Source organism: Nicotiana tabacum, chromosome 13, assembly GCF_000715075.1.
Source record: "Nicotiana tabacum cultivar K326 chromosome 13, ASM71507v2, whole genome shotgun sequence".
Classification (NCBI taxonomy): domain Eukaryota; kingdom Viridiplantae; phylum Streptophyta; class Magnoliopsida; order Solanales; family Solanaceae; genus Nicotiana; species Nicotiana tabacum.
In genome coordinates this window covers 88,648,627-88,665,031 of record NC_134092.1, presented here as the reverse complement: position 1 = coordinate 88,665,031, position 16,405 = coordinate 88,648,627, and the positions used below count along the sequence as shown (strand labels likewise).

At 38.2% G+C, this 16,405-nt stretch overlaps 1 long non-coding RNA gene and 1 pseudogene across 1 annotated transcript; one reads left to right on the top strand and one right to left on the bottom strand.

Moving 5' to 3' along the window:
• Positions 1–11,739: 11,739 nt before the first annotated feature.
• Positions 11,740–13,106, bottom strand: LOC107773786 (uncharacterized). Its single transcript, XR_001645367.2, has 3 exons — positions 12,980–13,106; positions 12,763–12,860; positions 11,740–11,986 (listed from the first exon to the last, which is right to left on the bottom strand). It is a non-coding gene; the product is annotated as an uncharacterized LOC107773786 (long non-coding RNA).
• Positions 13,107–14,376: 1,270 nt separating this feature from the next.
• LOC142168408 (amino acid transporter AVT1I-like) lies at positions 14,377–15,765 on the top strand (annotated as a pseudogene).
• The last annotated feature ends 640 nt before the right edge of the window (positions 15,766–16,405 follow it).

The window sequence follows — 16,405 nt, the reverse complement described above, 5'->3', positions numbered from 1 at the left end:
CTGATAGGGAGAGGATTAGGAGGTTCATTGATGGCCTCACATATCAGCTGCAGTTACTTATGACTAGGGAGAGAGTATCTGGTGCTACTTTTGATGAGGTGGTTGACATTGCTCGACAGATAGAGGTAGTTCGTAGCCAGGAGCGTGGTGACAGGGAGGCTAATAGGCCTCGAGGTTTGGGCAGTGTTAGGTGGGGTACCTTCTGGGGGGCAGTCTTACCACAGCAGAGGTTGCCCTTATAGGCCCGCTAATACTAACCGTCCAGCTCATCGTGGTGCATCAGCTAGCCACTGTTCTTACAATGCTCACTCAGGCCAGTGTTTATTCAGTGCACTGCCAATGAAGAGTTCTCACCATGCTCGTCCTATCAGGCTTCTACAGATAATTCCTCAGGTTATCAGGAGCAGCAGTTCCATCAAATGAGGGGTTGTTTCGAGTGCGGAGAATTTTGTCACATCAAGAGTGGGACTCCATAGCAGAGTTCTCGAACGACAGCACCAACACCAGAAGTTACACCACCCGCCCGACCAGCTCAGGGTGGGGCTCATCCAGTTAGGGGTCGCCCAAGAGGGGGAGGCCGATCAGGTGGCGGTCAGGCCCGATTCTATGCTTTTCCTACCATAGTTACTTCATGGCAACATGATCTCGGTAGGAAAAATTTGTAAGGGCCAAATGGTCAAACGAACCATGCCCGCATAGTTTGCTCAAGCCCTGGCACAAAACATATACGCATGACCTATAAAAGAGAAATTTCTTCGTTACCGATATCTCATACTTCAGAAAGGTTCTTCTACTTCATATTCTCGATCTATTATGCAAACAGGCTTAGGGACCGACCATGACCGGAGTTTGAATAATTACCCCATAAATCGGGGACTCCCATCCGAAAAATCAACGAGATCGAATTATACATAGCCTAAGTGCTACCTTGATTCGAGTTCGAGAAATCATCCTCACTCGACTACAAAGCCTAAGGGCTACCTTGATCCGAGTTCGAGAAATCATCCTCACTCGACTACAAAGCCTAAGGTCTACCTTGATCTGAGTTTGAGAAATCATCTTCACTCAACTACAAAGCCCAATGGCTACCTTAATTCGAGTCCGAGAAATCATTCTCACTTGACTACAAAGCCTAAGGGCTACCTTGATTCGAGTTCGAGAAATCATCCTCACTCGACTACAAAGACTAAGGGCTACCTTGATCTGAGTTCGAGAAATCATCCTCACTCGACTACAAAGCCTAAGGGCTACCTTGATCCGAGTTCAAAAAATCATCCTCATTCGACTACAAAGCCCAATGGCTACCTTAATCTGAGTCCGAGATATTATTCTCACTTGACTACAAAGCCTAAGGGCTACCTTGATTCGAGTTTGAGAAATCATCCTCACTCGACTACAAAGCCTAAGGGCTACCTTGATCCGAGTTTGAGAAATCATCCTCACTCGACTACAAAGCCCAATGGCTACCTTAATTTGAGTCCGAGAAATCATTCTCACTCGACTACAAAGCCTAAGAGCTACCTTGATTCGAATTCGTATATATTATCGTACTTTACTCATTATCTGGATATTCCCCGTGAGTCCTTAGTTTCACCTGTTCGTGTATCTACGTCGGTGGGCCATACTATTATTGTGTATCGGTCGTGTGTGGTAACTATTGGGGGACTAGAGACTAGAGTTGATCTTTTATTGCTCAATATGGCTGATTTCGATGTAATTCTGGGTATGGATTGGTTGTCTCCATGTTATGCTATTCTAGACCGTCACGCAAAAACCGTGACGTTGACGATGTCGGGGTTGCCAAAGGTTAAATGGAGAAATTCTCTAGATTATGTTCTTAGCAGAGTAATTTCTTATTTGAAGGCCCAACGTAAGGTTGGGAAGGGATGTTTGTCATATTTGGCCTTTATGAGAGATGTTGATGTAGGTACTCCTATTGATTCAGTACCGGTAGTGTGAGACTTTTCGGATGTATTTCCTATAGACATGCCGGGGATGCCACCCGACAGGGATATTGATTTCGATATTGACTTGGTGCCGAGCACTCAGCCCATTTCTATTCCTCCGTATCGTATGGCACCAGCTGAGTTGAAAGAATTGAAAGAGCAACTTCAGGAACTCCTTGGTAAGGGGTTTATTAGGCCTAGTGTGTCACATTGGGGTGTACCGGTTTTGTTTGTGTAAAAGAAAGATTATACTATGCGGATGTGCATCGATTACAGGCAGTTGAACAAAGTTACAATCAAGAATAAATATCCCTTGCTGCGTATTGATGATTTATTTGACCAGCTTCAGGAAGCGAGGGTGTTGTCCAAAATTGATTTGAGATCTGGGTATCACTAGTTAAAAATTCAGGATTCAGATATTATAAAAATGGCACTCGTTATGGCCACTATGAATTCCTCGTGATGTCTTTTGGGCTGACCAACGCCCCAGCAATATTTATGTACTTGATGAATAGTGTATTCAAGCCATATCTTGATTCATTTGTTATAGTATTTATTGATGATATCTTGGTGTACTCACATAGCCAGGAGGAGCATGCACAACACTTAGGTATTGTATTACAGAGGCTGAGAGAGGAGAGATTGTATGCCAAATTCTCTAAGTGTGAATTCTGGCTTAGTTCGGTGGAATTGTTGGGACACATAGTGTCCAGTGAAGGGATTAAGGTGGATCCGAAGAAGATAGAGGCAGTTCAGAGTTGGCCCAGGCCATCTTTAGCTACTGAGATTAGGATTTTTCTCGGCTTGGCCGGTTATTATCGTCTCTTTGTGGAGGGTTTTCGTCTATTGCATCGTCTTTGACTAAATTGACCCAGAAAGGAGCTCCGTTCAGGTGGTCGGATGAGTGTGAAGATAGCTTTCAGAAGCTCAAGATAGCTTTGACTACAACCCCAGTATTGGTGTTGCCTACATGTTTAGAGTCTTATACTGTGTATTGTGATACATCACGTATTGGTCTTGGTGCAGTGCTAATGCAAGACGGTAGGGTGATTTTCTATGTGTCCAGACAGTTAAAGGTACATGAGAAGAATTATCTTGTTCCCGACCTTGATTTAGCAACTATTGTTTATGCCTTGAAGATTTGGCGGCATTATTTGTTAGGTGTCTATTGTGAAGTTTATACCGATCACCGGAGTCTACAACATATGTTTAAACAGAAGGATCTTAATTTGCGGCAGCGGAGGTGGTTGGAGTTGCTTAAGGATTATGATATCACCATTCTCTATTATCCCGGAAAGGCCAATGTGGTGGCCGATGCCTTGAGTCATAAGGCGGAGAGTTTGGGAAGCTTAGCATACATATCGGTAGAAGAAAGGCCTTTAACCTTGGATGTTCAGACCTTGGCCAACCAGTTTGTTAGATTGGATGTTTCGGAGCCGAACCGAGTTTTGGCTTGTGTGGTTTCTCAGTGTTCTCTTTATGATCGTATCAGAGAACGTCAGTATGATGACCCCCATCTGCTTGTGCTTAAGGACACGGTACAGCACGGTGATGCCAAGGAACTCACTATTGGGGATGACGACGTATTATGGATGCAGGGCAGGCTATGTGTGCCTAATGTAGATAGTTTGCATGATTTGATTCTCTAGGAGGCTCACAGTTCGCGGTACTCCATTCATCCAGGTGACACAAAGATGTATCAGGATTTGAGGCAACACTATTGGTGGAGGCGAATGAAGAAAGATATAGTTGGGTTTGTAGCTCGGTATTTAAATTGTCAACAGGTAAAGTACGAGCATCAGAGACCGGACGGATTACTTCAGAGACTTGAAATTCTAGAATGGAAGTGGGAACGTATTACCATGGACTTCGTAGTTGGGCTTCCATAGACTTTGAAGAAGTTTGATATTGTGTGGGTGATTGTGGATCGGTTGACTAAATCTGCGCATTTTATTCCAGTTGGTACTAATTATTCTTCGGAGCAGTTGGCTGAGATTTATATCCGCAAGATTGTTCACCTACACGGTGTGCTAGTGTTCATTATTTCAGATCGAGGCACGTAGTTTACATCATAGTTTTGGAGAGCAGTGCAATGAGAATTGGGCACACAGGTTCAGTTGAGTATAACATTCCACCCTCAGACGGACGGGTAGTCAGAGCGCACTATTCAAATATTGGAGGATATGCTACGCGCTTGTGTCATTGATTTTGGGGGTTCTTGGGATCAGTTACTGCCACTCACGGAGTTTGCGTAAATAACAGCTACCAATCGAGCATTCAGATGGCTCCGCACGAGGCTTTATATGGGAGATGGTGTCGGTCTATGGTGGGTTGGTTTGAGTCGGTAGAGACTAGGCTATTGGGTACTAACTTAGTTCAGGATGCTTTAGAGAAGGTTAAATTGATTCAGGAGCGGCTTCGCACGGCAAAGTCTAGACAGAAGAGTTATGCCGACAGAAAGGTCTGTGATGTTGTTTACATGGTTGGAGAGAAGGTTCTGCTCAAAATTTCACCCATGAAGGGTATGATGAGGTTTGGTAAGAAGGGTAAGTTGAGCCCTCGGTATATTGGGCCTTTTGAGATACTTAGGAAGATCGGAGAAGTGGCTTATGAACATGCCTTGCCACCTAGTCTATCCGGTGTTTATCCAGTGTTCCATGTATCCATGATCCGGAAGTATGTCGGGGATCCGTCTCATATTTGGGATTTTAGTAGTGCAGTTGGACGGTAATTTGACGTATGATGTGGAGCCGGTGGCCATTTTAGACCGGCAGATCCGAAAGCTGAGGTCAAAGAACATAGCGTCAATAAAGGTACAGTGGAGAGGCCAGTTAGTCGGAGAGGCTACTTGGAAGATTGAGCGGGATATGTGTAGCAAATATCCACACCTATTTGAGACTCCAGGTATGATTCTAAACCCGTTTGAGAATGAACGTTTGTTTAAGATAGGGAGAATGTAACGACCCGGCCGATAGTTTTGAATATTATAACCTCGTTCCCCCATTTACTACTCACTTTATGCTTTACAGTTGTTTTATGACTTATCGGGTTAGTTGGTTCAGGTTCGAAAGAATTTCGGAGTGAATTGGGACACTTAGTCTCATAATTGAAAACATAAGTTAGAAAAGTTGACCGTATGTTGACTTATGTGTAAACGACACCGGATTTGAATTTTGATGGTTCTGTTAGCTCCGTTGGATGATTTTGGACCTAGGAGCATGTCTGATTGTGATTTGGAGGTGTATAGTAGAATTAGGCTTGAAATAATGAAAGTTGCATTTTTGGAAAGTTTGACCGGGGAGTTGACTTTTTGATATCGAGGGCGGAATCCGATTCTGTAAATTGAAATAGGTATGTTATGTCATTTATGACTTGTGTGCAAAATTTGAGGTCAATCGGACGTGATTTGATAGGTTTCGGCGTTGAAAGTAGAAGTTGAAAGTTCTTAGTTTCATTAGGCTTGAATTAGGGTATGATTCGTGGTTTTAGCGTTGTTTGAGATGATTTTAGGGTTCGACTAAGTTCGTATGATGTTGTGGGACTTGGTGGTATGTTTGGTTGAGGTCCCGGGGGCCTCGGATGAGTTTCGGATGGGTGACAGATCATTTTTGGACTTGGCTTGATGGTTGAAGACTACTGGTGTATTTTTCTGGTTTCCTCTTATGCGTTCGCGAGGAGTGTCTCGCGTTCGCAAAGTGTACCTGGAGGCGGATGAGAAATTGTTCTTCGTGTTCGCGAAGGTTAGGACAGTGAATTCATCGCAAACTCGTGAAGGGCGACGCGTTCGCATAGAAGAGAGGAGGCAGCTGGGGCCCCATGCATTTGGCCTTCGCGTTTGCGTAGGGGATTGTCGCGTTCGCGAAGTGAGGGATCAGCGAAGCTTTGCGTTCACGAGGCTTGGGATGCATTCGTGAAGGGTTAATTTAAGGGGCAGTCAGATTGTTCTACGCGAACGCGAGGGTGAGGTCGCGTTCGCGATGAAGGCATATCTGGGCAGAAATAAAAGATCCAAAATGGGGGTTTTGAGTCCATAACATAAAATCAAATTGGGATCTCGGTAGAAGGCGATTTTTGGAGAGATTCTTGTGTGGGTGTTTGGGGTAAGTGATTCCTACCTAGTTTTGGTTCATTTCCATGATTATGCCTTTGATTCCATCATTTAATTGGTGAATTAAGTTAAAAAAATTTGAAACTCCTCTTGGTTTAATTTGAAGATTTGAGGATCGAGTTGGTATCGGAATTTGATAAAATTGGTATAGGTAGACTCGTGGTTGAATAGGCTTTCGAATTTTGTGACTTTTGTCGTGTTTCGATACATGGGCCCCACGGGCGATGTTTGGGTGAAATATTGGATTTTTATGAAAAATTTGTATTTTCATATGGAATTAATTCTTATAAATTTTATTGATTGAATCGGATTATTTGTGGCTAGATTCGAGGCGTTTGGAGACCAATTCACAAGGCAAAGACATAGCGGAGTAAGACATTACATGGTTTGAGGTAAGTAACAATTATAAATTTGATTATGAGGGTATGAAAACCCGGATTATTTATTATGTGATTGGTTTTTAGGTGACACACATGCTAGGTGACGGGCGTGTGGGCGTGCACCGTAGGAATTGTGACTTGGTCAAATTTTATGGAACTGTAAAGTTGAATAATCTGTTTGTATCTGTACATTCTCCATGCAGTAGAGAAATTAAACCACAAATCATATTTAGATTATGTGTTGGCACTATAGGGACCCACAGAGGTCGTACACATATTGAATTATCTGCTAAATTATTATTTTGTACTTAGTCACAGTTTACTTATTTATTTTATCTCAGTCTTTGTTGCTCCTTGTTAATACATGATATCATTTCTGTTGGGGCTGAGTTTCATGATTATTGAGAGCCCGAGAGACTGGAGAGATTTATGACTGAGTGAGGCCGAGGGCCTGATTGTGAGATATTATAATATAGCACGTGAGTTGTCCGTACAGCACGTGAGTTGTCCATGCGGATTATAGCGCTTGGGCTGAAGAAGCCCATCCGGAGTCTGTACACCCCCAGTGAGCGCATGTACTTACTAAGTGCAAGTGTTGAGTGGTGAGTGTTGAGTGTTGAGTGTTGAGCGAGTGGATGAGCTGAGTGATTGTGGTCCTGAGAGGACGCATTTGATTTCATTCTTATTGTACTACAGTTGTCATATATCACTGTGTTGGAAATTTCTGAGAGATATTATCTCCTGTTTCAGTTGAACTTGATATGAAATTGTTGATTGGGCCTTAGTTGTTAAAGTTGCAAGCATGCCTACTTTCTTATGTTGGAAATTACTGTAATTGGACTTACTGAGGTGGTTGTACTCATACTACACCCTGCACTTCGTGTGCGGATCCAGGTGCTCTCGAACATAGTGGGTGTTAATGCTTTCACACGGTTGATTTTTACGGAGATTTCGAGGTAGTTGATGTGTTTCGCAGACCTTGTATCTCCTTCCCTAACTCCTTGCTTACTATATTTGGTCTCAGACTATTATAGACCGTGTTTTTCAGACTTTTAATGTATAGATGCTCATGTACTCAGTGACACCGGGTTTTGGGAGTGCTTGTATCGGTATTTGCGAGATTTGTTTTGTATTGTATTTAAATATAATGTTTTCAAACTTAAAGGAAACCGTGGGTTATTGATGTTATCAGTTTGCCTAGTATTGAGATAGGTGTCATCACAATAGGTGAGAGTTTTGGGTCGTGACAACGACATGCAGATTTTGGGTCGTGACACCTGTTTTCCTTTCATATTACTATTATTTTGGTGAATTGATTTTCAAGATGAATTTAGTACGTTGAGTCATTGTCTCATACCCTATTGGGTTGTTGGTAACGTAACAGTTTTAAATAAAAGAACTATTAACATGCTTACCTTATGTGACTCTCAAGTTAAAACTCGTTGTTTCATTCGATACTTTACTACTTTTAATATTTGTCATATTTCACTTTAATTAATTTCTCAACTTAATCTCCTTGTCGTGTATGATGTTTTTACTTTACTTAAAACAAATTATTATTATGTTTTAATTTAGTAAATTCTATATTAAATGCTTATACGATGCTTTATTTTATTTGAAAATGTTGTTTTCTTCACCCAAATAATTTTTAAAATAAACTCATTTTCTCATTGATTTCCTACTTGGTTCAGAAACTGAAATTTTGCTTTATGGTATATAAATAAATCTCTCGAACATCTTAATTATCCTTTGACACAGATACTATGTACCGGGTAGCACGTGAATTTTGCCGTACAGAAGTGATTTGGAAAATGTGGGCATAGGGTGCCTTGTGTGTATAGTTTGGATATTGGGACAAATGATCTGAGATTATGAGAAGTGGTATCTGGGATAATGCTTGTTGAAATTCGTGCATTAAAATAATTTGATTGATTGAGTTATCATCGATATCCCTTGCTTGGATACACTCATATCTCACTTGTAACCCGGTTGTGTTGTTGCTTAAGTATTTGGTTGTTTCTCATTGCTATTCGTGCTCCCATTATTTTCACTGTTGATTGTAATTTGGAATACAGGTTTACATATCTGGTAGGTGTCCTGACCTGACCTCGTCACTACTCTACCGATGTTAGGCTTGATACTTACTGTTACCACTGTGGTGTACACATGCTACGTTTCTGCACATTTCTGTGAAAAACCATGTACTTCAGATCGAGTTGGTTTTGAGACTTATGCTTGCGCGGCTGGAGACTTCAAGGTACACCTGTTGGACGTTCGCAAGCTCCGAAGTCACGTTCTGTTGTATTTATTTCTATTGTTTCCTATTATTCCGGAACAGTGATGTAATCATTATATATAGTTACTCTTAGAAAGGCTTATCACTTGTACTACCGGTTTTGGGATATTGTATCATGTTGAGATTATTGGCTTATTTAGAAATTTTTTGTTCATGTTTAATAGTTGTTTAGTAGAACATGTTACCATTTCGGTATGTGTTAGGCTTACCTAGTTTTAGAGATTAGGTTCCATCACGACTCCTTCGGAGGGATTTTGGGTCGTGGCAACCAAATCTAACATCCAATCCGAAATCCAAAAAATTTAAAAATTAAATCTGAAATTCAAGCCGTAATCCGAAAATCTAAACCAAAAATCCAAAAAATTCTTATTTCGGTTTGGATTTGGGGTTTGCCCAAACTATGTCCACCCCTAGCTCGATTCAAAAACTCGAGAACACGATCTTCACGATCTACTACAGATAGGTTGAAGTTGAAACCATTTAGGTGAAAGCCAATTATCGATGACAAAATGAATTTGATAATTTAAAATTATTATTAATGATATTGATCCGATTAACATCATCAGAAGTTAATAAAACAGATCTATGAATGGAATCAAATTTGTAGTATTTAGGGACAAAAGTATTCAGTAAATTTAATTAGTACTCAAAAAAAACTCTTGGCGAAAAGTTATAAGATCCACAAAAAAGAAAATTGATAAAGTAGATCAGAGGAACCATGCATTGTATGAATTATTGAATATTTCAACTGATTATTATCATAACCAGTAGGTTTTTCGATACATCATACAAAATGATAAGATGGTACAATATTTGCACATAAAAAGAAGGGCAAAGGACCAAATATGCCCTTATACTATACGAAATTGAGCACATTTGCCCTTCGTTAATACTTTAGCTCAAATATGCCCTTACCTTCACATAGCTGGTCCATATATGCCCTTAGAGTTACACAGTTAGCCCATATATGCCCTTTTCGAAACGGAATTCACCCAAACTAATTAGCTCTTTCTTTAATTGTATTAAAGTGTATTACAAACACTATTTCTTTTTTATTAGTACTTTTTTTTCTTTATCTTTCTCTTTTATTTCATCTTTTTTCTTTTCTTCTCTTTTTTTTTCCTTTTTCTTTCTCCCTTATCCGATTTCCTCCATTACTGATGTTTTCTCCATTTTTATCACCAATTTCACTTGACAAAACTCATAAATTCCAATTACTAAGAAAATTCTCCCATAAGGTAATCAAGTTCCAATTTCACTGGCCCTCTAAATAAATAAAATTAAATTATTTCAAAAATCATGGTTTAAACTTTAAAATAATAAAAATATCTCAACCTTTAACAATACTCAAAAGACCAAAATATTTAAATTATTTCCAGAAAGATAATTTAATGATTAAAATCCTAAAGTTCAAGTTGTAGTGTTATAAATTTGAGTTGTTAGTCTTTTTCAGCTGGACATTTTCTATTTTCTTTATTAACTATGCAAATTAAGGGTGTACATGGAACGGGTTGGTTCGATTTTTTATCAAAATCAAACCAAACCAATTATATCGGTTTGGATTGTTCGATTTTGTTGGATTTTCGGATTTTTTGTTACATAAATATTATTTCAATCTTACTTTGTTAAATTTTTTAGAACTAAATATATGTTCAGTAAAAATTAAAAAATTGAAAAACATATTATCTATAAAAATATTCTTATGGGAGAATTTTCTTAGTAATTGAAATTTATGAGTTTTGTCAAGTGAAATTGGTGATGAAAATGGAGAAGACATCAGTAATGGAGAAAATCGGATAAGGGAGAAAGAAAAAGGGAAAAAAAAGAGAAGAAAAGAAAAAAGATGAAAGAAAAGAGAAAGGTAAAGAAAAAAAAGTACTAATAAAAAGGAAATAGTGTTTGTAATACACTTTAATACCATTAATGAAAGAGCTAATTAGTTTGGGTGGATTCCGATTCGAAAAGGGCATATATGGGCCTACTGTGAAACTCTAAAGGCATATATGAACCAACTATGTGACGGTAAGGGTATATTTGAGCTAAAGTATTAACGAAGGGCAAATATGCTCAATTTCGTATAATATAAGGACATATTTGGACCTTTTCCGTAAAATGAATGTATAAAGCTACCAATATCCAGTCAATCACAAGTAACAATTACAACCAGGTAGCTACCATGTCTGGACAATCAAAATGTGCTTGCAGCTGTAAATGATCATATAATTTTACTTCTATTTCTCCATAAAGTATCAAGTATCAACAAGCAAATGGCATTAAGCAAGTAAATATTGTAGAATTGACCAAAAAATGATTAAACTTCAGGAAATGCAGGATTATTTTTAATAATCTGTACTAACACCCTTATGAAAGACATTAAGGGAAATGCAGTATGTGTTTACCACAAAATTAGATGAACAAGAGGGCTAAATTTTACATCAACAAATATCCATCATACAAGAAACTTAAAAGAAAGTGTTATTAGGAAGGACCGGACAGTCCGTGTCTATCCACCAGTTCCAACAAAACGGCACGAGCTACTTAGAGAAGGCATCAACGAACAACAAACAGAGATGTAACAAGCTAATGTATATGATCTTCTCATTTAAGATGCATCATCAGATAACCCAAAGGACGGTAACAACCAGCTTCTTTCTTGAGCATGCTCCACATAAAACGTGAATTTATCCTTTGCTTTCGGAATGTCAAGAACCAGATCATCAAGCCAATTCTTGATCCTCCCAAAGCCTTTAGTCATCTGGTTGATGGTGATAAGCCCCTCATTAAAGCACACTTGCAGCAAAATCCAGCATCCTATCTTTCTTCTTCTCGATTGCCATAACCAACGCTTTCTTCACTACCTCATGATTGAAGAATGGCATTCCGAGATCTCGTATGCACTGGCAAGCTTCACTGAGAACACCACTACTTTCAAATTCCTCAAGGAGCTTTTGTATCTTATCCTTAGCATCCTCCACAGCCATCCAGTCCCACCACCCCAACACCTCAGGATTCTTTCTCCAGCATGACGTGCAGGTAGAAGTGATCGACCAGTAGACGGTCTCCAATCCACTGCTGCAATTTGGTGGCAGCCTGTTTGATATCTCTTCTAAACTCAGTGGAACAAGGACATCATCTATTACGGCCGTAGCAAGGAAAAACAAGAAAAAGGAAATGGCATCTGTTTTGCTTTCTGCACTTCATATTGAGATTTTTTCAACTGAAGACATAGTAAATGGATTTGTGATGCTACTGGAATCTGCAGAAGATACAACACTTGACATTTTAGATGCTTCCACTATAAACCAGCAGGATAGTTTAAGTGGTCCTTTCCCTTAAAACAAAGCTTGGGACTTGTAGATCTGAAGAGCTAAGGAAGGCAGTGCAACTGATATTGCTTTTTCAAATATTAAAATACCAATCTTTAAGAATAGGCAATTTGTAAGGATTTGAGGTATCTTTGGATTACCTGAAAATCTTGAAATTGTCTCTACTATATCTACATTAATTTGGACTACTTGAAAATCTTAAAATTGTCCCCTACATCTAAAGCAATCTTAAACTCTACTGTGAGAGATCTATGTTTTTTTCATTAATAAATAGAATTGTGAAAAAATGAAGCATCCCCACAATGAAAAACACAAATCCATGAAATATGAAAAACAAAAACAGTTGTACCTATTTAGAGTAATGCAAAGTAAATGAGAATACAACGTATCTGCACAAGTGAAACACAAATTCACTAATAAAAAAAAATTCCAAGTAAAGAAGCATGAGGAGTAGCTAATTACACTCTCGAGTATCAGAAAGGAGAAATCCCCTAACGGCTAGTCGGAAATAAAAATTGTCGACTTCACTAAAAACAATATATCATCAAACACTTGGGTGCATAGTCCAATTCAATGATTACTATTAATAATCGCATTTTGAAAATAAAAAAGAGGAGAGAAAGGGAAAGAACTGCACAAAAATATATATTTGCACTTCATTTTTTCCCAGTAGAGAAGAGATTCTCAAGCTGAATAGTAATCATACCAGGCGTATATTGGCGGTAACCACAGATCAACCATCCTCCCTCTATCCTTGTTCTGTTGTTCGTCTCTCATTTCAGAAGGTTGAGCAACTATGTAAATCTGAAATAGGGCAACGTCAAACAAATTTTTTCTCTAAAACACAAATGCCAACCAAATCAGGAGCGGAGATGAAGCTTCGTAGTATAGATCAGTGAAGTAAATTGATAATCAGTGATTACCTTGATGCAACAAAGTTAGAGCAGTGAAGAAGGCCAAACCCCAATTTATCTTGAGCTTCCACAAACGGAAGTTAATTAATTTGAGTTATGAATGCAAACGTAGTGCAAAATCAGGCTTTGATATTTGCTCTCCAAAATAGCTATTTTTATTATTGCTCGTTAATGACTAGTACTTAGTTTAGGTGGGTGGTCATTCAACTTTGTGGTCATTATCCAAAAGTTATTTTTTTTTCTTTTGTTACGTAAAAGTCATTCAATTTTGTGTTAATTACCTAAAGTTATTCTTTCTTTTGTATCACAAAAATTATTTTACTATGCTCTTGTTATCACAATAATCACTTTGACCAAATTTTACAAATATTTCACCTAAAAAATCTGTTATGCCCTTGACATTATAAATTCTCTCATTTATGTAATACCTTAATATTGTATGGTATATAGTATACTTTTACCCAGGTATTTTACTTATAATTAAACTAACTTAATACTATTTTACTTATTATTTTTATAATATATTCGTACATTATTTTTTTCTTAATATTAATTTTCAAGATATATAACTAGCATTATTAAATTTGTCAGTAACATTATTTTGAACAAATCTCAAGTCCATGTACTTAATTATGCTTAATAAAATATGTAATGAAAATTAAAAAGTCAAAGCTCATTGATTTATCAGCCAAGTCATACCCATTAATTTAATAAATAAAATATCCACATTTAGCCAAGCCATACTCATTGATGTATAGTTATTTTGTTCGATGACACGGTCAACGTATGAACAAGAAACTATGGCAGAAGGCTTATCACTTTTGGTTTTAAAAGGAGAAGCAGGAATAACGATATTGGAAACTGGGATTTTTATCCCTTCGAGAGAAGGAGTGACAGACTCAATAACTTTATTAGTGGTTGTATACCACTTGTTGACAAGGACTTGAAGAGAATCCTTTTGATTATCGAGTTTGCCGGATATTTCAAACCACTTAAAGAATTCGATTTCGCTCGATATTTATACATATTTATCCAAAGAGATGACTCCCAAGACGGTCAACAAACCTCTTAAAGAGGCTTCACCTCCTACTCCCAACCGAGCATCCCCTTCTAAGCAAGCTTTAAAACAAAAGCTAAAAAAGGCTTTAGAAGATATGGATAATGAAGAAAATCTAGATGAAGAACTCGTTATGCAGCTCCATCAGGAAACAACAACAATGGAGATATGCTTGACCCACAAGGGATAGCAGCCACCTATTTGGACCCCTATTAAGAATAGGGAAATAACCCTTGAAAAAAGTAGAGGTTCAAAGAACCGGAATTACTTTTCCAAAAGGCACTCTACTATTCTTAAAAGGAATCCAAAAAATGACGGTCACTAAAGTCGGCCAAAGGTCATCATTAAAAAGGAATCATATCCTTTCAGCAATACTTTATTAAAAGTAACTACCCCACTTTACTTTATAAAAAGTATTTGTCGGCCACATGTTAGGCCTTTAATTCTGTCGGTCAGATCTAGACCTTCCACTTGTAAGCCTAAGATTCAAAGGCATCTTCTATATAAGACTCCTCATTCCCCATAGAAGAGGCATCTTCTATATAAGACTCCCCATTTGTACTCTTTTCTTCTTTCCTATTGTTAACGTTGTGTGTGAAATATCTACAGACAAGACTTCTTCTATTGTCCAGAGAGAATTGAGAGTAATATCAAGTAGAAAAACTAACACAAATATGGGGATTGAGAGTCAAAATCCGCGCCCACAACTTTTGAAACCTAATGGTGGAACATCTTTCTTCATAACATGCTTCAACGGCATAAATGCATTATCAGGTTAATGCCATTATTTTTAAGAAAGAAGTAGTACTTGGTTTCTTGTATGAATATTTGGAATTTATTTTTACTATGATTACTTTTTCCCCTTTTGACAATGTTGTCGGTGTATTAGACTGAAACTCTTTTTTTTTCTTACATCCTTTCATAAGTGTTGGACTGACAAGAGTGGGTTGCTCTAGTGGTGAGCACCCTCCACTCCCAACCAAGAGGTTGTGAGTTCGAGTCACCCCAATAGCAAGGTGGGGAGTTCTTGAAGGGAGGGAGCCGAGGGTCTATCGGAAACAACCTCTCTATCCAGGGTAGGGGTAATGTCTGCGTACACACTACCCTCTCCAGACCCCACTACTGGGATTATACTGGGTTGTTATTTCATAAGTGTTAGACTGATATCCATTATGCACTCTCGCATGGAGGATGGTTGAGTTTAATAGTTCTTATCTCGGTAGCAGCTGTGTGTTGTTATACGGGATTTCTGTTACAAAAGTGTATGAATGCTGCTCCAACACTAATCATGACGTATCCGGACATTGGCCAATTAGCCTTTGGGGAAAACAGGAGAGTGATAATATCAATATTTATGTATCTTGAATTATACCTAAATGCAATTGAATTCCTCATATTAGAGGGTGATAATTTGCATAAACAATTTCCAAATTTCCATGTTGGTGGCCTTAAACTTGATTGAAGAAAACCCTTTGTAATTATAGTTGGTTTAATTATATTACCAATAACTTGGCAAAGAAACTTAGGGTTATTAGTGTATCTGTCTGTCGGAGGAGTTATGGCCTCTGTAATTTTAGTTGCTTCAGTTTTTTGGATTGGTACCATGGATGGTGTGGGTTTTTGGGAGAGAGGTATGCTTTGTAGATGGAACGGTTTGGCAACCACAGTGAGTATGTTCACATTTTGCTAGTGCGGTCATGCCGTTTTCCCAACATTGTGCAATTCTATGAGGGACTAGAGGCAATTTCCTAAAGTAAAGAGATATCGGCGTGCGGACAGTTTTCCAACACTATATTATTCTGGTCATGTAGTTTTACCTATGCTATACCAATTTATTTAGGAAAATTTTTAACTTATAATGGTCCATAATGCAGTTAATTTATTTAACCTCTATGGACCTGTTCACGAGATCAAGAATTCCTATTTGTAAAGCCATAGAGTTCTCTTCTAAATTCCCTAACGAAATTACTGATAAGACTCAGCTTTAAAAATTCTTAGGAAGTCTTAACTATGTAGTAGATTTTATTCCCAATATTAGACAAATCTGTGAACCTTTATATAAAAGACTTAGGAAGAATCCTGTCCCTTGGAGCCCTCAACAAACTCAGTCGGTCATCCAAATTAAAGATTTAGTTCAAACCTTCCATGCCTAGGAATTTCTAACCGAGAAGCCTTTATGGACGTAGAAACAGATACTTCTGATATAGGTTACGGTGGAACCCTTAAACAAAGAGTGACCTTAGAGTCTCAGGAATCTGGAATTCTGTCCAAAAATATTATTCTACGGTTAAAAAGGAAGTCTCGTCTATTTTTTTGAAATGGAAAAAGAAAATCTTATATTTAGTGTTATGTATCACAAAATTTCAAGACGATCTTAT